The 27,752-nt window shown below is 33.8% G+C and overlaps 1 protein-coding gene across 8 annotated transcripts in view; it reads left to right on the top strand.

The window, feature by feature from the left end:
- Positions 1-27,752, top strand: part of LOC124409982 (poly(rC)-binding protein 3) — a 107,896-nt gene that overhangs the window by 5,557 nt on the left and 74,587 nt on the right. For 5 of the 8 annotated variants that reach the window (XM_046888015.1, XM_046888012.1, XM_046888011.1 and 2 more), the window contains exon 1: positions 25,688-25,799. The exons of 1 other annotated variant lie outside the window; for it this stretch is intronic. The gene's annotated coding sequence lies outside the window, so the exon portion shown is untranslated. Of the gene's footprint in view, positions 1-25,495; positions 25,800-27,752 lie in introns of those variants that run through there. 2 more of the 8 variants (XM_046888014.1, XM_046888007.1) reach the window with 2 other exon arrangements.

Raw genomic sequence — 27,752 nt, 5'->3', positions numbered from 1 at the left:
TTTTTCAGTATTTTTGTCTCAATTTGATCTTTAGTTATGAACTTTCAAAAAGTTCACTGTTTCAACTATTTACACTTATTGAACTCTTTTTTTTTTTTTAGAAAACCCTGACAAAACTCAATTTTAAATAAACAATAGGAACTCTACGTGTGATCAGTTTGCAAAATCAATGGAAAGAACCGAAAGATCACATTCAGGATAATTTTAACAACGAAAAATGTAACGTGATCATCACAATGCGAGTCAAATCTTCTTTCGAATTCGAAAAACTTTGGTAATTCATTTATATTCCTTAGCAAATCCGTATTCTCCAAGACGAATAAAGTATATTTTGACTCGATTCAGTGTCTCATTCAGTTTTCGAGTTGTACATGTTAAAATTTTTTTTTAAACTTGGTAACAAAAGAACAAACCAAGTAACAAATTTTGAGAAAACTACAAACACTTCTTAACTCGAATCGAAAAAAAAATCTAATCAAAGAAATAAATCCAATAAAAATTTTCACTGCAAAATCTTGTCTGATTTCATAAAAAAAACTTCACATCAAAATATAAATCGGTAACTTTTGAGAATGAAAAATATCGAAATCCTGAAAGTAACAGTGACCCAGTTCACAGCAAGGAACTCCCACGCGTACCAAAAATATATCATCCACCTCGGAGCGTGGGGGTTGAAGGGTGTCGTGTGTATTTTCGCGGAGCATTTCGGCGTGCTCCTCGAGCGTAATACCTACACGTGTACGCCACGACCCGGGTAAAACCGGAGTTCACCGGTCCCTGGTGTAATTGGATAGAGTGCCGGAATACACCGTATAACTTTGCGCCATTTTCTTGCTTGTATTACCCTCACGTGCGATATCGCGGGGTGCATCGGGGTGTCGGCTGATCGTCTGCACCGCATTTATGGAGCTTCGAGACGTGGCGAGGTGGGTGGACGAACGAACGCAAGGTGCGAAATTCGAAACGTTTTTTTCTCGTGCTGGGATTGTCACTTTGCAAAAAGAAAAAAAAAAAAATTAAACTAATGCAATTACCAGGCTGGCAGCCGATTATCGATTATTTTTAATCAATTTATACGAAATCGCACCGACAATCAGTCTCTGACGTCGTGAGAATATTTTCCAGTAGTTTTTACCCTTCATATTCCGGCTAAAATTCGACTCAAACTTGAAAATTGGAACCAGTGATTTGTTTTTGGGGTTTTTTAACAGGCTCACGGTTTCACCTTGTCTCATGAATTTCTGAAATTATGATCTGAATTTTATATTTGAAAATACTTCATTGCTGGCTGTTGACGATTTTGTAACGTGGTAACCACCTTTCGAAATATTTTACGTCTGCGTAGTTTTATCGATTTCTTTGCGGTAAAAGAGATTTTGTCGATATGCGAAGAAAATTTTTATTCAAAAAAATTTAGGCGATTAAACTTCTTTCGATTTGACGCGTAAGATATTATTGCAAGGTTGTAGAATATTTCGGGCGATTTCAAAAGACTGCAAAGCTTTTGAATGTTTTTCTGTGTATTTTTAAGATTTTGTGTAATCATTGGATTTAAAGAAAATTTTGCACCGTTTGAAAAATAGAAATTATTGAATGTGATTTGTGTAATTAATTTCTGGAATTTGGGAAAAAAATTGAATGTGATTTCAGCGATGTCTAAGGTTTAACGATGTTTGCAGAATTCCAAACGATTTCAGAAAAATTCACGTTATTTTTTACAAGGTTTCAAAGTGTTTCAGCAGCTTTTATCGGATCTCGAAATATTTCATCCGCCATTAGTTGTTCCTTGGGAATGAAATAATTCGTCCTATTTTAACAATTTTATAAAATTTAAAATGATTCTAGAGAAATCTATCGATTGATTTCTCAGGATTTCCATGGGATTCAAAAGATTGCATAAAATCCGGAACGATTCGTACGAGATTTTAAATATTCAAAGGATTCGTATGGGTTTTGACAATTTGAAAATATTAAATTTATCATTTTTACATGCATATTTGTAATAAACATTTCGACGGGTTGGATACCATTTCATAAGCGAGATTTTGAGGTTTCGAATAAAATCGCAGAATTTTAAAAGATGTCATCGACTATGCATGTGCACTTAAAATATTCTAAACAAAATATCTCTCTTTTTCTTTTTTTCCCTTAAATTTTTCTTCTGTTTATTATTTTTTTCCTTCTTTCTTTTTAAGGGTGCGGTTTTTGGTTGGTCGGAAAAATATAAAGAAAAAGAGAAAGATAGAGGGAGAGAGAGAGAGAGAGAGAGAGAGAGGATGAGAGGGTTTGTTCATTCTCTGAGCTCAATGCTCGCAGCCTGTTTTCGTGCGTGTTATTTCGAGTGTTGGAATGGAATCTGGATTTCATTCAGACGGATTTTGCAGCATATCCGCGACGAGATCCACGGAATATGAATCATTAAAGTCAAGAATCAAGATGGTATTTGAGAATGCGAGATTCCACGCTTTCCTTTCTTCACCCTTCGCCGACTCTCGCATCTCGACAAAGATTCGCTATCTTCACCATCTCTCTTACACCGCTTTCAAACTCTCTTTATATAATATCTGCCCCAAATTCAACCGCAATTCACATACCCGCAGGAGAAATACTCGCATAATCCTGTCCTGAATGAAATACACTTCGGTCTTGTGTGTGAAAAAGCGTTTTATCCTTGTAAAAAAAAGAAACTTGAGTAATCCTTAACAATATCCAAACACATTACACTTTATTCACATTTCCACTTACTGACACCAATAAATCAATTATTTTATTCCATATGATGAGCTTTATTTCAATCAAGAAATCGATAATCTGATACATTTTTCGAACTATCATATCAGTATAGATCCATTGATCTATAGTAAAGATGTTTAATTACAATACACAGTACATCGTTTTTCATTCACAAAAAACTAATCACTAAATTTTTAAATTTTACTCACGTAGTTATTTCGTTAGCATTTTTATCCACCGAGATGAAAGACTTGACAGAGATTAGGTAGCAGATTTCAGGATTACCTCAGCTTTGAATTAAATTCATAAAATTTTAAGAGATTTAATCAGATTTCAATACATTGAAAAAACATTTTCCCACAATTCTATACATGATTCAAGATTTTTAGAATTTTAGAACATTTTGCAAGTGTAATTTTTCTGAAAACTCGAAAGGATATAAAAAAAAATTATAGAAGAATTTCTTCACTCCGTCGATTTCGTAAAATTTTTCAATATTTTGTTTGCTGCGGCCTTTGATTATCTTTCAAGTCTTGAAAGATTTTATAAGATTACAAAAATTCGTACAAATTGTTAGAAAACTGGAAAATATTTAATGCGGTTTCGAAGTATTAAAAAACTAATCCACGCAATACGATTTAGCATATTTCATAAATTCAAGTATGCTCAACAAATTTCTGATCAATTCCTCAAATCAAAGTTAATTTTGGTAACCGTTGATTCACACAAATATTTATTCAAAAGCGCCTCTGTCTCGTGAAAAAAAAAATACTATTATAAAAATACAGGGCTTACAATTGTTACTGACTCACGTCAGCATGAGAATTCCTCTCTCAATTTACTGAATCTCTTTTTCCCTAGCCGCTTATTACTTAATCCTCCCTTCTTTTATCTTCTCCTTTTTTCTCCACGAAAGCTCCTCTTGTTCGACCGCAATTATACCGTGAATTCGTTTGATCGTCGAGCCGAGCTGATATCTAGCTGGAATAATTGATCCTGCCCAATATGTGCTTGACGGCAGCTGGCCGGTCCTTCGGGTGGATTTTTAACTCGCTTGAATGGATCAGAACAACTCAAATTTTGTTGTCTGCGGTCCAAGCTCCCGCAAGCTCATTGATCGTTAGATCCAATGTATTATGCTCTGTGGGGACGCTCAAGAGATCAGAATTAAGCTCTACTTAGGAATTATAAACTGGTCAGAAGTTTCAAATCAACGTTAACGATTGAACACAGTGAGACTGAAACTTAAGCATCTGAATTTTCATTTAAAGACTCTCACTGGGAATGAAGAATAAATTTGAGATCTACGAATTCAGAAGCTTAAGCTTATTCGTTAAAATCTACGAAAGAAATTTCTTCTAGATTTTCTTTAATTTAATAGCCAGAGAAAAAAAATCGTCTCAGACAATTTTTAGAGAATTCATTGACGAACTTAAACTAGAATTCGTTGAAGTTAAGCGAATGATATATTTCTTGGTAGAATAGAAGTGAATACAGTAAAAATGCAAACTCTGTGGAATTACTGACAGTGAAATTTTTTAGTTTTTTTATCCAAATCGAATTCAAGTCGACTTAACTTCTTTCGAAAGTCAAATTTTCGTCACTCCTACCTTTTAAGTGTTAAAATTTTTAATTCTTCGGGAAAGTCCTAGACAATAAACAAAAGTTTGCGCTACTTCAATTAGATTCGCAATTAGAATATCTTTGAGTGTGCATAAATCTCTCATTTGTTAAACGTAACCATGAATGAAAGCCTCAATTAGCTGGCATCTTTCGTGCCATTATTTTTACATCAATAACGCGAGTGGGTGTAGTTGGCTAATAATGTTCGGGACAGCCGCGTGTTTAGAACTCGAGTTTTACGAGCGAGTCATAGTTAAGAGAGCCAACTTTTACTGCAGCATTAAAGTCGGTCCGGTCACTTACTACTAAACGTCTCGTGCCCGCTTTCCTTCTTCTCTTTCTGCGATTTTTATACCCTACTTTCGACCTGCGAAATGTTTTTCACTGGCACGAGTGCAGGATCTTTACGATCCGAACTAAGGATTTTCATTTTTAATGGGAAACTTCTTGACGGTTTTTTTTTTTTTTTTTATATATATATTTTAATCGAATCGTGTAAAGAAATTTGCAAAAAATTTATATGGGAAATCAAATTTTTTTTCGGAAAATTAATGCTTACGTTAATTTTGCACTCACATGTTGAATGATTTTTTTTTTTTTTTTTTCAAATATGAGCGAAATATGTAAAAATGAAATGAATTTTCTTTTGCATTATTTTCGGAAAGTTATAACGAATAAAGAAATGCTTGAAGTGTAATGAAATACGCCAAAATCGTTGAAACCGATGAGAATTATTGAAATCTGACTCGCGTTGACCAAAATTAAAATTTATCACTTGACGTGAAGCGGGTAACTGAATACAAGTCTTCTCAATCTAATGATTTCTATATGGTCCATCCAAAATTCAATTTACTGTTTATCCAATTTACACATGCAACAAATTTATTCCACAATTCAGTAAACTCACATAACTTTTTTCTGTTTTTGCCCAAAAATTTTAGTAACGTAAAAAATTTTCATTGCAAATTTAAGACAAAAATACCTAGAATTTATGAATTCATAAATTTGCAACTTTTTTGCACAACAAATGTATAGTAAATTCACAATAATTTCTAACAGTGCACGATGGGTGCCGAGTATACGTGATGAAATCTGGAGGCGAAAGGATTTCGTGCTAGGATTATTGATCAGGCGGAATCTGACGACTGTTGGGACCTTTGGCGACGTGACACGCATGCTGTAAGTTCAATTACTCTCACGCTGCTCTACAGGTGGTTCGGAAAATCGGCGATAGTTCCCCCCGCTTGACCGCCACGTTCGTCCCACGCCGAGCTCTAATCTATCGCGTCACCCAACTTCAATCCCTTAACCGACTTTACTTGACCACTGAAAGCTCCCCCGGATTACGATGGATTAGAATCTGTCTTTAAAATGGCCAAAAAACGCCGCCGCAATTTATTGGAATTTATTCGAACGCGGAAATCGATTAAACGAATTATTTTTTATAGCTGGAAATGAAAAAAGTATTCCAGATACGTGATTAAATTTATTTTATTTGCAAATCGTATGAATAAGGATTTTCACTCGCGAAGGATAAATGATTTATTTCGGATAGTTTTCGGAATGTTGTGTTTTTTTTTACTGGCTACCGATATCACTCGAAATTTTTTAAAACATTCGAAATATTATAAGAACGATGGGAATTAATTGAAATCTTTTGCCATGTATGATGATATATAGCATAAATCGCATGAAAATGTCTTTTACATTCTGTATTAAAAATCCAAGGTACTTTATAGCCGAACTGTTTATAGATCGTCAAAAAATCTCAAATATCAATGAAATTCCATAAAACAAACATTTTCCCTGCCTATTCGAACTGATCTTACTTATTTCACCATCGTTCTTTGCAAATAACATTGCTGTAAATATTCCGAATAATTTTTGCTTTTTTTTTTTGTCACGAAGAGAATGAAAGAGTTTTATGAAAAAAATATTCTTCGTAAAAGAAAAAAAATTCATTTTAAAATAGCGAAAATCACTGTGTGCAGACTAAAATCTGTTAAATTGTTTACCAAAAACCTTGATGCGCCCTTCTGTTCCTACAATTTTCAGTAGGATTTTCCCTTTTCTTTTCTCCGTGTTGGTTTTCCATCCTTGACAAGACACAACGATTTTCCTTCCCGCATCCGGCAGGACGATGTGTGACACCTTTGCTCCTCGAGGACGCAGGGAAGCAGAATTCGGTCGTCGGGTCAAACTTGGGTGCGTGGGGGTAAAAAGTTGGCTCGGTTTTAATTAAAATTAATGAAATACTGGCGTCGAGGGAGAGTAGGAACTGAGTAACGTACATTATAGTCAAGGCTGAGCTCCGTGGCCGCAGTAATTGGAGAGTTATACGACGCCGTAGCCCCTGCGCCGCCGTTTACACTTTTATACTCCATAATACTGCGCGTTTCTCTTTCGTGGAGGCTAAATTTTGAAAAGTAACCACCTTAAACCCCAAGCAGCGCTTTTTCGCCGTTAAATATGGCTTATAAATGCCGTCCGCAATATTTTCACGGTGGAATAACTCGATGAAAGAATTGTGTGAAACTAGAGCGAAATCTCTCTGCCTCGGATGAATAATGCAAATTTGAAAAAAAAAATTTAAGTGAGAAAAGAATTTTGAATGTTCGCCCTAGCTTGGACACCTTCTTTCTTTGAACAGTTAGAATTTTTTTACACTAGCTTGACATCGCTTGATAAACTTTCAGCAAGTTGTTTTTTTTCAGCAATTTGGTCCAATCGTTTGAAAAATTTGCCTCTTTTTTTAGTACAAAATTTATCACCACACCGGCCTTGCGTAAATCGATGATAATAATAAAAAAAATTCATTTTTCTTTCCAAGAGCGATGATTCGTAGTTTACTGTCGAATTCGCAGACTTTTTTAGCAAATGTGATGAACTGGATTCCATAAAAAAAAAATTTCAGACCTGTAAGATTATAGGATTTTCAGTTTTTTACTCTACAACTCTATTGATCTGCACATATTTCCAAGAAATCTGTGGATCTGTTAGATTGATTTCTTTTCATTGAAACTTAATTTTATAAGATACAGAATAACGTTAATAATATGAGACAAAACCTCTTTGACAAAATATAGCAGAGTCAGTGAAATAAGATTAGATATGAAATTAAGACTCCTGCACATGTTTTGAAATTATGTGTGATGTATTTTTCGAAATTTCGTTCTCTTCGTCGTTTCACAATTCTAATTTTCAAACTATTCTTAAGCACAAAAATAAAATTTTACAATTCTAAACTCAATTATTAAAACACATTTACAAAGATTGTCGCAAAAATTTCAGCAGACTTCGGTGCAGTTTGCAAAAAAAAATAAAAATAAAATAAAAAACTAGAAGAAATAAGTAATTCTGTGAGTTTGTAAAATAGATTCTTCGAAGATTTGCTTGGATTTTGAAATATCGTGTAAAAAATCTTTCACGCAGATTATATCACATCGACAGTAAATTATACAATTACTATTCACACAAAAGTCTTTTCAAAAATCTGCAGAAAATTTTTCCGATTGTCAAAACGTTGAGTAAAATCACTAATTTTGTTCTTCCATCGTGTTTAACAAAATTTTATCGTTACGGTGTACATCAAGAAAACACAATAATACACTGTATGAAACATATAATATATAAGTTACGACGGCGCGTTTTACGCCGGGTGAATTTTATTAGAGGGATCAAACTCGCTTCACGACCACTAAACTTTTACTTTACGTGCCGCGTTGTTAGTAATATATGCATACACACTAGGGTGGCGTAAAAAAACCGACTATTTTTTTTTTTTTTTTTTGTGTCTCGTGTGAAAAAATATTAGTTTTTGATGTTTTAAGAGCCCACTCCAAAGGACAGCTCAAAAAAAAAATTTTAAGAGGTCGCTCCAAATTTTTTAACATGTCACAAATCGTCAAAAAATTTAATTAAAAAAATTGTATTTTCAGTATTTTGTTTGATTTTTAATTCATGTCGTGGTGTATTTGTATCAGTTTTTTTTTTTTTTTTTTTTTTTACCAAATAAAAGAAAAAAAAATTATGAAATTTTAATATGAATATTAAAAGGTTGCTCGAAAAAATCTAAAGTAATGCACTAACGAATTAAAAAAAATTATGAGCGACCTTTCGAAATTCAAATTTTGAACTGAAACTTTTGGAAACTTATTTTCTTTTGGTCTGTAAAATTATACCGTAACGAGAAGAAAATTAAAAAAAAAAAAAATCGATTTTTGACGATTTATGACGTTTTAAAAAATGTGGAGCGACCTCTTAAAATTTTTCTTTCAAATTGTCCTTTGGATTGGGCTCTCAAAACATCAAAAACTAACATTTTGTCACACGAGACTCAAAAAAAAAAAAAAAAAAAATAGTCGGTTTTTTTGCGACACCCTAATACTCACAAACGTATATACACACACGTATCTCCGAGTTGACTCAATAAACGATGCAAGTATCGTAGAAGTAGCTTTTACGTGCCCCAAATTTGGAAAGAAAAAAGGTCAGTTAACATGTTTTTTCACGTGACACGTTCGGTAGAACATGCGAATAAAAAATATGTGCGTGCAAGTTACACAATCCAAGTGCAATAAAATTTATGACAAAGAAAATTTTCATTATTCGATAAAATTGCCTGTAATTTTTCCACCCTCTGTCAGTTTTTTTTTTTTTGTCTCTATTCTTACCACTTTTCATTGATCATATGTACCAACCCTCGTAACTCATTCGTTAATCACAGGAGCGAAATGTGTCACGCCTTGTATCATTCAATTCGCGTACTTGTTTCTCGTAATCATAGGAAAATATTAAAAATCTCTTCAAAGCATAGAAGCGAGATGGCCGCACATAAATTTATTTCTATGTATACCGTATTGTGGACACAAGTTGACGTCAATATACACTCACAAGTTGGCAAATAAATCAAAAACTTTTGGCTCGTCCGCGTCGTCGTCTGATTGCGTTTGCTCACCGTTCCTATCGCGTGTATTATAAGCGAAGATATATATGTCGTATGGGTCATTCCGCGTGAATTCAATTAACCTGAAAATTGAATTCTCAGGTTTTTATTTTAAATTAATTATTTTTATTTTTTTTTTATTTTTTCAATTTTCGACTACCGTTCATTTTGTAATCGCATTTCAGTTTATTATTACATTTTTCAACGCATAATCTTTTCTTCAATTCAAGTTAATAAAGGGTATTTGTAAGAGGAGACGAGTGATTTTTTTTTTTTTTTTTTTTAACAGGAAACAGATTTCTTTCGTAATTACGCTATCGATCATTGACAATTGACTTCACTATTATTCATTTTGTTGTATACTTTTCTACAGACCGTACAAAATCGTTAAATAATCACTTAATGATCGTTAATTAAGATTAGGATCAAAAAAAAAAAAAAAAATAACGCGTCTTCGAATCGATAAAATGATAGATTTGCAAAATGAACATATAAAAAAAAAAAAAAAAAAAAAAAACGTTGGTCAAGTTGGCACAGAATTCCCTATACACCCGCGTGTATAAATTCGTCTCTAGTTACATACATGATGCCGAAGTAGAGACGCAGAGAAAATCGCGGACCGCCTGGAGTCCTCTAAATTTAAATCCTCGAACGAAGGTAAACCGAATCACGTCCCTCCTCCACTTTATGGAGGCATGCATGTGTGCGTTTGCCAACCAATTAGAGTTTCCTCGACATCCAGAAGAAAAAAAGTCACAAATTACGTTCGGTACATTATAAAAAAAGAGAGTTTGTATTAAAAGAGGAAGAACCCCCTTTTTTCGTTTTCCCCTAAACTTTGTTTACATTTAGCCACCCTCAACGTCGAAGCAGCCGACAAACCTGTCTTGATTAACCTCCTGAATTCCAAAATTGCTTCTTCGCCGAAAGAATTACTTTTACCGACCATTTCAGAATTTTCTTTTTCTTCATTCTCCATTCAATTAACAATAAACGCGATAAATGTCTTCAGGTAATCGAAAGTGTCTACAGATTATTGTTATTATTATTATCATGTGAATTTTTGACCTAAAATAAGAAACACGGTAGAATAAATTAGTTTTTATTTTAAAAATAACGAATAAAACATTATGCCTACAGTCAACTTATTGAAAAGTAATAAGATTCTCGCTAAAATTAAACAATTACCTAATAACAACTTCAAATATATTTTGGCTTATTAAACCTTGCGTTAGATGAACAGAAAAAATTGATCGAATAAATTTTATCAGAAAGCTGTAAACTGACTTTTTCGTAAATAAATTATCCAGTCAGATTTTGCAATCAGTTTCTTATTTAATTGAAAGAAGTTGATTAGTGACATAATGATCGAGAAAAAGGTAACAGTGAATTAATGGTTCAGTAGTAGTTGGAATAAAGCGTTAAAAAAGGAATGTCATTTTGGCTATTCATGAAAAACAATGCATTCACGAATTACAAATTTGTTCCAAGTTAACCAAAATTTTCACCAATAAAAAAGTAATTTTTCATTTCAGAAATATTACTTCACAGATCAATTTAACGATTGCAGGATCTTCAAAATTTTAGCAGTAATTTTATCCACAGATGTTTTTTTGCCAGGTGGAAGGACTCATATACGCTAAATCTTTTTTTTTCAATATTTGTAAATCAAAAATAATCCTCAATAACGTTTACAGAAGTCATTTTTGACTATTTAAAAAACATTTTGAAAAACAATATTTTCTTATACAATTTTAAGGGCACCCCTTACCGCGTTTTTTCCACCCCTCCTCTATATTATTCATCCATCAATTTGACGCTTCGCAGCAATGATCGAATCTCGAATTTTTTTCAAAACTAGGCCACGAGATCTCTTGTAACGTGATACATGGATCATTGCAAGGAAGCTATCAGCGATCCTAAATTGCATGCGTATATAAAATCGAGATCTAGCGGATGCAACCCTTTAAGCCAGACGGCTTTTCTATGGTCTCAACGGGCCGTCGGTGCTTACATTATGACGTCGTTCCCCTCCATCGGAATCCTCCCCACACATCGCCTTTCATAAAAGGCTTTTGCTTTTCCCTCTCCCTCTGCATTTTCTCCCTCTTTCTTTGTATATCCGTTTTTAACTCGCCCCTCTTTATCCTCCATGTGATACAAATCTGCAGTAATAACTATAGACGCACAGAAATACGCCCTGCAGATGCCAGGTCCTTGCAGAAACAAAAATTTTGCAAAATATCACCGAAATTTGAGCTAAAGAGTATAAAAAAAATTTCACCGCCATAGAAACTTGTGGGATTTATCAGAATACGGCTGATGTTGTAAAATCAAGGATGGAATTTGGTTGAATCTAAATTCTTTACTGACTTATTTTCAAAATTATCCTTTCCCACATGAAAAGCCTTACGAAACCTCTAAATGTCCTACGAAATCCTTTAAGTTCTGTGACACTTGTGACACCGTAAGAATTTTTCTTAACTCCATGAAACCTTGTCAAACCCCGTCGGAAGACATTGAAATAGATTGAAATCGTCCGAAATCCCGTGAAATTGTACCTGATAATTAACGTATAATTATTAATAACTTTGGAATGGTGAAATTTGTGATCCAATTTCACATTGCTTTCACAATCTTAGAAAGCAAAAACCCCTTTCATTCCTAAACAAGTTATTCATATAAGTATAGACTAAAACTGGATTTTCACCAACAAAAATTACTTCAAGAAAGATAAATAATTAGTATATCATTAATGTGACTTACTTATCACCCCGTAAAATATACAGTGAAATATTTTTCTGATCAACTGATTAGCCGAAAGCAAAAAATGGGTGCAAAGAGAAGATGTGGAAAAAAATTTTCGGTCGTAATCAAATTCAGTTGTAGCATGACATGAGTTAAAATTGAATAAACTATTATCTGGCAGTGGTAATTCTTGGTGAGTAACTTTATTTTCATCAACATTTTTTGATCAAATTTTTCAACCCAGAATTCCTTGACCAAAAGACACAAAATCGATAATTCGATATTCCTTGTCAATGTTAGTACAACTTAGTCGTACATTGAGCAACTGTCGAATCATTAAATTTCGAAGCAACGAAGATTTCCACAAAAATAGCAAAATTCTATAAAATAAAGTTTACATATATGGGTACCTCGTTTTAAACCGTTCCAAAATTCGCTTTACTATGTCTCATTTTATTCAAAAGACTATTTTCTACGTAGTCATTGAGACGAATTAAATTTTTTTTTTACTTTTCACTAATGGATTCAACGCTTCCATTTTTTTTTTTTTTTTTGATTTTTTTATTAAATAATCAACATCAGTGAAGTGTTTTAAAATTTTATATTAAAAATTATGAAAATATTTGAGAAGAAAAAATTGTATGAAAAAAATCTGTTCACAATAGTCACCTGAATAAAATGCCCCTGAAATTTATCATCGATATCTAAGCTCTCGTTAATAAATTCAGTATATCGATAATTAATATTCAATGTTCGACTATCTCGTGATAAAATTGACAAAGTAATATATCCAATTTCGGCCAGCCAACCTCCTTAACGACCTACCCGGTAGACGTTGCACCGTTCACTCCTCTCTCTCTCTCTCTCTCTCTCTCCTTTTCTCTCTCCAGTCTCGGGGGTGAGTATCAGGGGCGCAGACACCCTCGCCCATTTCGTGATCAATATTACGCCCCTGGCAGCCTGCAGGCAAGCCATAGGAGGCCAGAGGCGAGCGCCAAGGTATTCGCGGTCAGGCCAAATTCCAAGTCATGTATAAACACGCGTCCACATTATATGTATACATATAATATAGGTGTATATATATATATATACATGATGTGACATGATATGTATGGTATATACCATGTACAAAGCATACGTTGCGTCCGTAATCCGTATTACGTCGTACAATAATGCGCGATATTTTAGGCAGTGGGTGAATGGGCGATTCCGTGGAAAGCTAGGGGTCTTTCAATGAAGTAATCATGGTGTCAATATCGTTTGAAATGATTTTGTAATCTCTGAAATTACACTGGAATCAGTGATATTGAAATGAAATTCTGCGGTAGTAATGATTGGTAGTCATGAGAAATAATTTGGGATTACAGAAATCTGTATGGTAATCTCATGAAGTCGTATGATATTTTAGAAATAATGAGAAATTATATAATCAAAGTGGAATTTATTTGGCAAGTAATCTCTGGCAATTATTTTATAAAATGTAAGTAATCGTGATGTAAACTTTTTTCTCAGCAAAAACAACCCTTCGTGGAAAGTTATAGCTTCACCGACATATTATAAAATTATTTTTGTTCTCCGATTGGTAATAATTGGTTAGTTTACAGATTTTCTAGATGGGAAAATTTTCGAATTCTTGTGAAAGTAATCGGTAATGAAGAAAAAAAATCGGTTGTAAGGATTTTCTTTGAAAACTGTAAGAAATATGTTTCGAATGTTTTTTTTTTCTAACATTTCGCGAAGAGTGTTGAAGTTGTGAATAAAGGTTCATATTTTTTAATTATCAAATATTTCTGTTGTCCAGCTAATTTCGGACCTTTATGTCTTTTCCGAACATCATTAATTTAATTTCTCTCGTTTTATCTAACGATAAAATATCTCGTAATTTCGTGGAAAAATTTCGATTTTCAATCAAGAATCAGCAAAAATACTGCGAACCAAAAATAGTAGAGAGTCAAGCAAAATAAGACTCGACGAAAGTTTGACGTCAGAAAATGATGGCGGAGGATTTGCCTCGTCTTCGGCGATTAGGAGGCGCTTAGAGTCGGAAGATTTGAAACACTCACCCTCCGAATCAGCCGGGAAACTGAACCGTCGAAACCCGGCGAAGCGGCAGGAACCATTTCGGCTGTTCTCATAGTGCTGTTTGTATTTGTACAAGTAGTAATATCGGGCTCCAGTCAGACCGCACGGATCCTTCTCACTCTCTGCTCCTTCTCGTCCTACGTATGTATATACCTAGTACGTGGTACGAACAGCAGCTGTAGTTACGTAACGTTTATGTAATATGGCCTTGTGTGTCTGCGAATGAGCTGAAACTGTGTTTGACTTTCTGAAAATTGATACGATTTTGTGAAATTCTTTTTATTCTAAACTTTTTAAATTATTTATTGGTTATTTTGATTCGATTAATTGAAAATTGAGGAAATTATTTTGTTACTGAAAAAAGGTGGAGCAAAAATTTGGATTTCAATAACGGAGGTATAAATTGAAACAAAAATTAATTTTTTACAAAGACAGTGAAGCATACGCGCTGGGAAAATAATCCTAGACATTTATGTGGACCGAATATTTGATTCATGATCAGTCTTTTTGGTGGGGAAATCGAAGATTCTCTCTCAATGAATTTAAAACGAAAATTGTTATAGGAGGATTGGGAAGGTATAGGTGAAATTAAAGATTCAAAATAAGTAATTCGAATCAAGTTTTATTAAATGCAAAGTATTTACTTTTGAAGCGACACTGCAGAAAACAAGTTTTAAAGCATATTGATGAGAAGAGCTTTATTAGTGGTGAATCTACTTTATTCGAAATGCTGGTAAAAAATTGGCCACGAAATTCTTTGCGAGGTCTTGCAAAGATTTAACAAAAAGGGGATTCATTTCTTGCAGGAATTTATAGTAAAGCTCGTTGAGCGCTTGTTTCGTTCTATTATTCAACTGAAAAAACTTGGTGCACGTAGAATTTTAGGACATCATTTATTTAGCAAACGACGAATTCTCAGTGTTGAAATCTTTTAAAACCGATTTTGGAGAACTATAACAAAGTTTTATTCTTCATCGTTATTTTATCAATTATAGCATATAACGATTCTAAATGTGAGTTGTTTTTTTCATTACAATGGATAAATCCAAAAGAAAAACAAGACAATTTATAATTGGAGGCAATTTGCAGAGCATCGACTAGAATTAACAAATTAATGTTCTCTTTGAAATTGAAATAATTGTAGACTTCTGTGTTATCATTCCAATGTTTCGATAACTGTTAGGTTTTCTCAGATAAGATACATACTCTCAAAATTTTCTCGCAAAAACTGACGATACTGATTTAATTAATTCAATTACTTGATTATCTTTGTTTCAGTAATTGGTATTCGTTTCAGAACTTTTATCGCCCTTTGTCAATCATGAACTTCACACAAGTATTACTAACAACCGCATTGAAAGCTAAAAATTAGAATTTTAACAAATCGGACTTTCATCAGATTGTTGAACACGTAATTTCAAGTGAATTGTAACGGTCAAAATCGTTTTTAAAATGTAGGAATTTATTCAAATAAATCGGCAAAATTTTCCAGATTATTTGTTGTTCTAAAATCAATCATGGATTGAATGAAGTTTTGTAAAATCGCCTCGATTTTGAATTGCCCTTGCACTCCGGTATCACCGAGAGAAATAATCAAATCGAAAAATCAAGTTACATAATTTAGAAAAAAAAAATTTCAGTATTTCATTACAAAAATTTCCAAAAAACTTTCATTACCAATTAATCATACCAACTCATCATTTTTATAGAAAATAATGTTGCGCATCTGATTTATTCGACGAAAGTTTATCGTACCTAAATGAAACCTTCTGACCGAACAAGTCCTTCACTTTTCCCTTATTCGTTTTCCGATTAATTTTGCAAATATTCGAAGGATCATGGATTGTCAAAGTTTCGAAAAATAGATGAGGTTTGAAGCTCGAGGTTCGCACTGACTGTACCTCGGGGGGAGAACGTCGGACTGTACGTCTGCCTCTCTAATCTGCAGGCTATTGTGACACTCCTCCACTTCTGCTTCCCCCTCGCTCGTCACTCTCCAGCTCTTGCCGCCTCCCCCCTCCTTTACCGCCCCCGCAAGGCCTCTCGATGCAGCAGACAGCGTGGCTCCAAGCTCCAAGCTCCAAGTTCCAAGTTCCAAGCTTCAGGCTGCGCTGCGTACGCTTACTTTGCTTCTCGTTTTTAGGCACGATCAGCGCAGAGCGGAATGCCTTGTAGGTTTGTCACAGCGGGAACCGTCGCTTTGAAATAAAGAAAAAAAATTTTGTCCTCCCTCAAAGCCGTTTCGTAGATCACACAACCCTTTTCTAGCATTTGCCTACACGTGTGCATCTACACGTATGGCTCATTTCTTTTTTTTTTCGTTCTTCTAAAATTTTCACATGACACGGTAACTGTGACGGTAAGTAAAATGCTAAAATGCCACAAATTTTCAAAATCTCCGTTTAACGCTTTCACAGAAACACGTTGATGGATTTTATAACTTTTTTATCGCGGAGAAAATATGATTCAAAATGTTTTCATTAAAGAAAAGTCTGATACGTCTGACCAGGGAATTCGATTCAGAGGTTAACTCTTGGAAAACTGTGTAGAGAAACGTTTTATCACAAAAAAAAACTTTTTTCGACGGTCCCCAGATTTTGTTTCAAATTTTATATTCTTGTGCGATAGAGGTCGCAGTATTTACATGAAGACCTTAATATTTTGAAAGGTGCTGCATACGGGATCATGGTGGAAGCTAGAATTGATTTCATTAGGCATGACATTTTTTTTCTCAAAATGAAATTTTTTTTTTTTTTTTTTCTTTCATTACATTTGTCGTGAAATGTAGTTCAACAACTTTTTCAACGACATGATGAAATCGATATATTCAAAGTTAGGAAGTTGATCTTTGAAGTCCATCTAGATTTATGTGATAAGACGGATTTCGGTTTCAACGGACGCGACTCTTCTTAATGTGGAAAAAATTATTTATTTTTCACGACAAAAAAAATTATATCTAAAATCGAAGATCATCTATAATTCGTCAATATTTTCTCAGCTCGAAGCACATCGGAGTGAAAATTTGTCAGGGTTAACCATAAACGGCAGCCTAAAGTCTTCTTAAATAATCATGTTTAACACAAAAAAAAAAAAAAAAAAAAAAAAAAAAAAAAAAAAAAAAAATCAAATCTTCAATACTTACATAAGCCTCGAGGAGAAGGACCTCGGAGATTAGGTACGTCCTTAAATTAAGGAGGATCACGGTGCTATAAGAACAAGATGAGAGTTGGAGGAAAGGGTGGGGGGGGGGTCACCTTAATCCTGAATTAATCTCCCCCACGACTTGGGGTGGGGGTGGGGGGGCATAAAGTAATCCGTTAAGAGAGCTCCATCTTTATGGTGTAACAGGACGTTTACGAGAAACGACAAAGCAGTATCACCTACATAGATCTCTGATACACTTGTTGTATATACCAGGACGCTTAAGGTTCTCATCATTTGTAAGATGAGAAGGTGAAAACACGCCAAGAATCCGCTAATGTACTCGAGTGAAATCTTCAAAGGAGAATTTCTTATCTCTGCCCTCTTTTAATTATGTATTTATTATACGGTTTCTCATTTGTTTTACAATATTGAATAATTTTTTTTCAAATTTTATCCTCAATTATTTGCGGTAGATTATTTCAGAAAGAAGGGAGATAGAGAGAAAGTGAGAAAGAGGAGAGTCTCTTACTTTTATTAGGGAGAATGATCTAGTGGATGAATACACATTTCGGTGAAAAATTGTTGATGAATTATTGGTTTGAAAAAAAAAAAAAAAAAAAAAAAAAAAAAAAAACGAGTCAAATACACGTACAAATATTTGTGTAATCTATTTGGATTTGAGTTTTATAAGCCAGAATGCTTGGGTAACCATATGTCATACTTGATTTATTTCCATCCTGTCCTCTTTCATCTTTATATTTTCTTTTCAGTTTGTTCGTGACTCGCGTGTATTTTAGAGTGTATCGATAAAAATTTCACTCGGATTCCATTCTAGTACTAAATCTCACGTCACTTTTCGTTATAGAAAGTTAAAATGGCATTTTCGTTTTACTATAATGACAAGGATCGGATACTTTTGCCTTCGCTTTTATTTTGCTCCTTTTTTTCAATGATAAATGGCGTCAGACTCTCCGTCGAAGTTAAATCGAGGATGCGTAGAACTTTCCCTGCTGCATAATTCAATCTGGTGTCTCACCCACAGAATTATATATGGGTGTACCCAAGTGAAAATACGAGGAGACCATAAAGGAAAAAAAAGCTCTCTGTGGTCCCGGTTTTCATGCAAAGTTAATTTATATTTAAAAAAAAAAACAGCATTTACCAAGCTTTTGATTCTTGAAGAAAATTAATCTTACGAATTATCAAAATATTTGATAGTTGAAAATTTGATATTTCAATTTTATATAAGTGTTTCAGTTTCTTTCACTATCAGAAAAATATCGTTCATGTCTGTATGAATTTTCATATAATTCTTACCACAGAACATTATAAATCATACATAGATTTATGACAAAACGTCAATTAGAAATTTCACGCAACATCGAGGCAAAAATACAAAAACAAAACCGATTCAATTACAGTTCACAATAAATTCTCCAGCTGATTCTCTTATATTTTCTCTATAAAATTTCTGGTCCCTTGCAGGAAAATCGCAGGCAGTCCGTCGCATTAATTTTCCAGCGTATAGAATAGTTTGAGTTTCAAACTCCGACGTGCACAAATTACCTGCCTGTTGTTAATATCCACCTGCGTTTATGAAACCGTGACAATAACTCAGCTTTCGAGTGCGCGGAATGAAATGTAACTTCGCTTCCTCGCTGAAATTATATTCATTTTATCCCATCGTACAAACAGTCTATACCAAAACCAAGCAAAACATCATGAAATTGCAATTTAGTACACGCAAACTTCTCTTCTATCGTTCATCGTGTTCTGGTCAAGGGAATATACGCATTTTTTTTCATTTCGATACTGTCATCGCCATGTACAAGGTTTTTACTACATTCATATCATCGAATCATATAACGAAATAATTGAAATCAATATAACGAAGCACCGAAATTAATCGTAACTTATGGCCTTCGGTCTCATCACATTTATTCTGTCGCATATCAAAATGAAATGAAAAAATGAAAAATTAGTCAATTTCATATACTTATTTGCAATTTGTAAATAAACTAAGTTCAACGATGTTTATTACTTTTTGAATGTGAAATTGAAATCAATATCATTCTTCATGAATGTTATCAACGTATTTAAAAAAGGAAATAAAATTCTTACAACCGAATCAAAAACATTTAAAAATCAGAATATATATATAAATTTTCTTAGAAAATAAATCGTAATTTTTTCATTTAACACACATTATTCATGTAATATTTTTCAATCGATCAAATATTAATTGGTTAAATTCAAATAAGACTACGTGCTAGAATCTAATTAATTTACCAACAATATTAAATATCATCTTATAATCTTTTCCACTAATTACAATAATCTTACATCAGCTATCTGTATTCAAAAAATATTCCCCTAATCCATATATAATTTCTTCAATTTTCTCGGCGCTTCACAACCGCTTATAAATTTCGATCGAGACGTACAAGTTATACCTACGATTTTTGCACCAAGGGGGAAAATTTACGCGATCCATCGAGTCGCCTGCGAAATATATAGGCGCCGGTCTGCGAACCACTTCGCAACCCTTAATTGGCTCTGACCCGAGTATTAATTAGTTTACATTACACTCCCGACGCTCCCATGCTACCCACATGCCATTTACCAGACAGAATCTTCGGCCCTGATACTCGATCTCTGCATCGCCAATCGCCGTGAGCATCCTGAAACCTGCGTTCGCCATTATTTAGGAATACCGATCAGGGTGCCAAAGTGCATTGCGCGTATGGGTGATTCCCGGAATCATCAGCAGCTTCTGCAAATTTCACATTTTTGACTCAGTTAAATCAGTGGCAGCAGATTAATTATGTAAAATGGATAAAATCTTTTTCTATCATCAGATAAAATTATATTAAATTATATCTCGGATTTGACCTGATAAAATTATGTTAAATTATTATACGCATATAATTTCACATCATTTTTCATGATTTTGTATATACTTGTATAATTTTATTACAGATTTGCCAAATTTATGAAATCATGTACAATTATGTCAAACTTACGATTCTTCAAAGATTTGTATGACTGGATAAAATTTTGTGAACTCGGATGAAATTATTCAAGTTTATTTTAACTTATTCAAAATTATACAAAATTATCTAAAATTATTTGCGCATAATTTTATATAACTTTACCAGGTCAAATTCGGGATAGTTTCATATAAATTTATTTGATCGTATACAAATATTTTTTTCCGCGAATTAACAAACAATTACCCTCCGATAACGGTAACTCCGTTAATTTCCGAAGAATTTACCTTCGCATTTCCGACGCGCAAGGATCCTGAAAGTGGACTATGAGAATAAAAAATCCTTTCGTTATTTTTACGTTTTTTAACATTCGTCTTATAGATCTCATCGAATCTTAAATTCGGAAATATCTCAAAACATGCTTTGAAATCATTTTAAGTACGTACGAACGATTTCTGATTTAGTTTACTTTGTTAATTTCAAATAATAATGGCAATAATAATAACAATATTCACAATAAAAATAAAGGTGTTGAATGTTTCCCCGTTTGAAAAATATTAACGAATAAAAACCGGACTAAAATTACATGAAAATTGAAGTAAATCTGCGAGTGCGTTTCAAAATAACAACAGAAAAGAGGGATTTTGTGCATTCAAACCACAACGGCAGTGTCGTAAAGTTTAAACTGAAACGTTTGCGAATTCAATTACCGTGTTTCACGAACTAGTTTAAGTGTGCTAGCGATTTTACCATTCTACATTCGTCTTTCAACATCGCAAATTGATTGGATATCTTGACGCATACAAGATATTAGATATCAGATTTAGATTATTTTTTTCTCTGTTTTGTGAAAAATTTGTGATCGTTTTATATATTATGTTTCTGAGTCGATGAATTCATCATGTTTGGAATTCCTGTTACTGTGACACAAGAACACCGTCTTAAAACATCAGCATGCATAATTCAATCAACTAATAAAGGTTCATCCTTTCTTCCGATACTTTCGATCTATTTTTCATACTTACGGTTTGCGTACTTAAATGAGTCACGTGGTATACACGGATGCGTTAGTTTTCAAAATTAAAATTCAAGCCCTCCGAATGTTACGGGTTAATATCTGAGTAACCACCGTTAAATCGAGAAAAAAAATTTGAACTCCAAAACTCCGAAAAATGAAATCCTTAAGTACAACTAAATCTTGTGCATGAATGTACAGCCAAATCTGTTAGAAATTAAATCTCAATAAATAATTTTCTTTCAACTTCAAGAAACTTCTTCTTCTTATTTATTTTCTCTCTCATTGTCAGACAGAAGAATCACAAAACACGTTTGATCGAAGTAAATACACGTAGAAATACCAGATTAATGAGGCAAACTTCATTGAAAACAATGAGGGTAGAATAAAATTAGTAAACGAACAAAAAACTAAAAAAAAGAGAAAAGAGAAAAATCAGGAGTAGCTACTAGACGGACTTGCTAATCATCAAGGATCGCAGCTAACTTTTCGCGATAATTAAACATTGTTTCATCAGAAAAAGCTCCGCGGTTTAAGTTGCCTCGTCGTCGAGCAGATTCGCGAGTCACTAATTACGGGATCTTAAGGCTTGCAGCAGCGGACTTGTTTCTTCTTACCGAGCTCCATGCAGCGCCGATCCATTGTCTCCGAGGCCTCGTAGAAAGCACAGGAACAAAGTGTCTGCCTGCCTTGCCTGCCGAGAAGGAACTCGCTTCCAGATTTTCACCTAATTAACCTTTCATTAGGTTCGCTCGTAAATGTATACGAGGCTTTGGACACGTCAACTCGAGCAATGATTTGCCCTTGACATTTTTTATTTCCCTCACAATTTTTTCTACTGTTCTCCGATCTCAAAAAAATCAGCCTTGAATTTTTTTTAGATTTTTTCCTCGAAGCGGTAATTTTCTGTGATTATTTAATCCCATATCAAAATTGTTAAGAATTTTATTTTTCATTTCGATCGATTTTTTTTTGTCGTGTTTCAACGTTCCGAAAATTCTGAAACAACAATCAAACATTCTATGCTTGATTGTGAATCTTTTGACGCAAGAAGACAGAATTTTTGGTAATTTTTTGAGGATTTTCGGAACGTTCAAACATGGTGTTTTGTTTGTTTGAAATGTTAATGGTGCTGAAAGGAGGGAAAAATGATTCTTTTCATCGTGAGACGGTTGTCAAAATGATCGAAAGTAAAAAAAGATTTTTGAGTTTTGTAAAAAAGGTTGGCTTTAAGGTGGGACCGAATAATTGAAAAATCGTGAAGCGAATCAAACATGGTAAAGGAAAATTGTTAGTGAATTTAATTATAATGTATGTTTTTTTTATTAAATGTATAATTAAGTTATACATTTTTTTAGAATTTTGGATCTCGGCTTTGAAGCACTTTTACAATTTTTTTTACTTTCCGTTATTTACGAGTTTTCTTCAGTTACGATTTTTTTTCTTTTGAGATCTATATTCACAAAAAATTACCGCGTCGATTTTCAGAGAATCGGAGTTCGTATGTTGATTTTTATCACCAATTTTGAGAACAATTGAATTTTGTTTGAATTCATCTACGGTCCAATTATTTTAATAAAAGAGGCAATTTAAAATTCCATGAATTGTTATATCATCGTATATAAGATTCGTTATTGCACAATGGAATATTGTTGTACAATACAATGCAAAGAAACTTTTTATTACAGGTAGATTCTACTATATAATTCATAGTTAGTCTGTTCTATCGATTTGCGGATTCGTCTATTTTATGGAAATTAATTAATGTAATAGATATAAATGAAATCTTCTCGTTATTTTTCACTTTCTCTTCTAACCGCCTTTCGAAAAAATTATTCAACATCCATGGTACACTCCGACCTGGAGAACATAATAAGCTATATTGGCAATTTCATTATAGTGTAAAATTTTTAGTGACAGGTATGCGCGTATTTGAAAAACCGAAGATCTGAAAATATTACATATTAATCAAATATGTTTTCAGATGATGACAAAATATCAAAGTTTCAGAATTGCTGACAAAAATTAATCTCGTATATCAAAAAAAAAAAAACGTTCTTACCTCGTTAAAGTCAAGTCATTAACGCTTTTTCATACTCACACGTTATAAACGTAGTAAATTTTTTCCCAAAAATCAAGAAACGAGATTGAAATTGTGGCCAAACCGAAAATTGAACTTTTCGAGGAGGGTTTATACCGTAAATAAGAGTTTCAGAGATGGGTTGTCGTATCTGCCGGGACCGGAAGCTGCGGTACCTAAAATGACTAATCCTACGATCGATATCCAATTTACTTACCTGCTGAAAGTCGTCCCACGATTATATCATCTACGCAATGTCAGTTACAGCTTTTCAATAATTTTTTCCAAGAACTTTGATGGCGATAAAAATTCCAGAATTTTTAAAAAGTTTTTCACGGCCTCAGACATGAGCCTGTCGATAAAAAAGTCAAAGAACCGCGTTTTATCCCGACCCTCGCGGGCTGTACAGGACTCTGAACTTGCCCGGCAGGACCTGTTGCAATCCACAGGAGACTGCAGGACACGATCTTCTTCCCTCTTACGATTAACAACACATCGACTCGCTTTACCGCACTGTTTATTTTTCTCTAACACAATATAGTCTGGTAAATGAGAATTCCAAAGCGAATGAATGTGCATGAATGTAAAGTAGTTGAATAAATATTCGAATACCTGAGATAAATTGATCGCCGTGTTGATTGTGTATTCCAAATTGGTCTAAAGGTGGCTTTCCACTATTATTTCTTCAAATAAATCCATCCTGAGAATGAATTAATACTTTTTTTCTTAATCTTAGCTCGATGTGTTTAAATAAATTCTTCTTTACCATTTTCATTAAGAAAGACGCGAGTTTAAAAGACGAAAAAAAAATCGAATGAGCACAGGAATCAAGGCTTCTCGGTTAGAAATGTTGATTTTTCAAATTTATACGAAATTCAATCAAATATCTGTTTCGAATCGCACCGTTTTTACTATTTATATAGTGTTTTTGACTGTTTGTATAATTGATTCAGGATTTTGTATGGTTCATTCGATTATTTTGTCCAGTAGATTTTGCATGCTTTACATGCTTTCTGGTTAGACTTTAGCTATTTTTTCCAGACCACCTATCACAGTGAACAATGTTTTTCAATCTGGTTTATCTAGCTTTTGTAAAATAATACAAAGGGATCATTTATAAGCCAAATATTCTTCATTTTATACAATAAAGTGAGAAAATTTATCTCTCTGGGTAAATTATGTACATCTTGTAGAAAAAAAAATTGATTTAAATATGAATCTACATTAGAACAAGCGCGTTTGAGCTGACCATAGCTAACCTGTAACAACAACAACAATAACGATGTCATTATTTCATTCGAACTTTTGAAGCCGAAAGTCAAATTCGAGATCAGTGACCCAAAAAACCTTCAAATACCAATTTAAATTTTGGAAAAATCCGACTTTAGATTATTCGTGACCATTTTTCATTCGAATCCTTTCCCCGATTCTCAAGATATCATGATTTCTTTGAATAATTTAAAAAGCAAAATCTCATCAGTTCTTAGTTCGGGAAAGCCGCGTCTACACGGTTAGAAAAAAAATCTCCCAGCATGTCCACAAAAATTTTCGGATTAATTTAACCATTTTTCAACGTCTTACTAAAAAAAGTGAAATAAAAAGTACAAAATACCACGTCAATATATACATGGTCAAAATTTAAATGTTAAAATTACAATACCTTACGTCATATTCAAAAACAAAAAAAATATAACAAACAACTCTAACATAAAGTGAATCTGCCGAGCCATTACGTTTAGTTAAATTCTTCCAATAATGTAAAATTGACACTAAATCGAGAACTCGTTCTCGACATATTGTTGGTAAAAAAAAAAAGAAAGAAAAATTGATCGAAAAGACGTAAATACAGACGTCCAACCGAAACTTCGAGATCCAATGAAAAAGTCAACTTTTCATTTTCCCGGTGAGGAAACAGAGAAACGAGAAGTTGAAAAATCCTCCGAAACGTTCTTCAACTTACTCGCCGAGTGTATATATAGGTAGGTGGTATACAATACAACTCCGTCTTCCGTCTTCCGTCTTCCGTCTTCCGTCTTCCGTCTTCCGTCTTCCGTCGGGAGGTTGCGGGGGGGTTGCGCGTCGGGGGTGCGCGGGGCGGGCGTCGCAAGCACGCCGAGGACAGTGTCGCGCCAGCCCCCGGCCCCGCTGCACCACGTACCATAATCCAGGTCCAGACCTGCCTCTCTACCTGTTCTCTGCCCGCCCTGCAGCCGAGCTTCCGCCGCCGTAGCCGCCGCCGACATAGCCGAGCGATAAACGGTCCGGTTTCCCCGCATCCGCATCCGCATCCGAATCCGAATCCGCATCCGCATCCGTCACCCGATCCACCTGCACGCGGCGAGCCGACGACAGATTCACGATCAGTGCCGGCGAAGAACCCGTCCTCTCTGGATCATCCTGACCGACGGCAAGTCTTACTGCTACACATTCGATTCCCTCGTGAGTTGTTAAGTCATACGTGCAGTGCGTGCATCTGCAGATCAATCATTCGTATCTTCTTTGAATTGATTATAAGCTCCGAGTTCGCTCGTCGATATTTTATTACACGAAATTCAAAATTCAAAAACTGAGTGACGCGATTGGATTTCCAGGTGTTGGGATCACTGTGATATCGCGGGAATCGCGTTTTATCTATTTCTAATTTGCACTTTGGACCACCGCGTCCTCACTTCGGAGATAAATGTATTTAATGTATAGTTGAAAAAGTTTTCTCAATGTGAATCCTGAGACGAACGGTGTCTTCTTTTCCGTTAGTGTGATTTAGAATTTTTTTTTTTTATACTTATCTTTTTTTTCGATCATTCAATCGGGGTGAATCTATTCATTTTCAAAATTTTTAGTTACTTTTCACCGAGCACTCGTTTCAATGACTCTTTTTTTTTTTTAATCGAAATGAAACTCTTCGAAAATATTACGCGGATCGATCATTGATCGAGCGATTTCTGACAAGATCTCTTCTTTAAATGGAGAAAAAATGAGATTTGAAGAAATTTCGTCGATTTAAAAAACTTCTCGCTTCGATTCGATTCAAGTTTTACAATCTCTTTCCCTGTAAAGTGTTCGGATTAAATTCAATAAATAATAACAAATTCGTGACAATCTCGAACGTATTTATTATATTATAGTATATTTTGGTGCGTTTGCTTCCTTTTCTAAGTCAGCGTATAGATTGGAAGACATTTTATTACCGATTTAGAATTAATGGAATTCGCCTACATTTAAGGGAAAAGAAAAACAGTTAAAAAAATCTGTGAATATAATACATTTTTCCGTGAAAAAATTAATTCATCCGATTTTTAAAACTTGTTTTAACTTTGTCTATTATAAAACTTGATCCTGATAATCAATTCACAATTAAATGTGATTACGAAAGTGTAAACATTTTGAAAGCAAGATCTTGTTCTAGAATGAATTGTACAGTCGCATTCTTTGACGGAATTTTCCCGCCACAATACTTTGGCAATCTTGGATTTGATTTATTTTCTAACGTTCAATGCAAATCAGTATGATTGAAAACTGATCGGGCATAATATTGTTCATAATTTTGCTCCGTGGATAATGTTTTGTGAAATTATTTATCCGTGATTCGCATTCGATAGTTGCTAAGTATTACTATAAATTTTTTCCAAAAACTGGATGCGTCTTGGAGCCAAATAAAAAGAATAATAACTTCTCGTTGTCGCGAAGATTTTTTCAAACTATTATCCGGAAGCGTTGATTCACGAGGTTGCAGTTGGTCACGTTATCGTAACAAAACATTGGAAAAGAAATTTTCTATTTTACAATTTTCAATCCTTTCGAAGAAACTTAGATTTCAAATCATGAGTGTGTCTTGTTTTATTACGATTTGCTGAATTTCAAACAATTCTAAAGTCGTGAAATAACTAACTTCAAAATGTTATTAATTCTCGGTTACTTTGCACGTATTATAAAATCACTTCTGGAAACAATTTTCACCTAATCTTCCCCGACGGTATTCGTGCTAAAACAGATTCAGAATTGCCCGGATTCAATCGAGTACATAATTCTGTATTCTCGGACTTTGTAGACTACACAGATTTTATTTATTTATTATAACTTTACGAACTTCAACCTTGAATATTGTTCACTTTCTTCGCGTAAGAAAATATTTATGCAGTATAATACTTTTGGTAACTGAAAATTCTTTGCACAAGAATAATTATTCCACAGATATTTTTCTTTCGTCACAATTTTTTATTAAATAGTATCAAATTTCAGAAATAATCAAGGCAAATAAGAAAAATGCTGTTATGATATATAATTAACCGTCGTTAAAAATTACATCAAATCAGTTTTTTCCACAAAGACGTGATGACAGTGACATCAATTATTCTATTTCAACAATTGAATGACATTTCGTCATTACGTCGA

The sequence above is a fragment of the Diprion similis genome, chromosome 8, assembly GCF_021155765.1.
Source record: "Diprion similis isolate iyDipSimi1 chromosome 8, iyDipSimi1.1, whole genome shotgun sequence".
Classification (NCBI taxonomy): Eukaryota; Metazoa; Arthropoda; class Insecta; order Hymenoptera; family Diprionidae; genus Diprion; species Diprion similis.
This window is presented reverse-complemented; position numbering and strand designations above follow the sequence as displayed.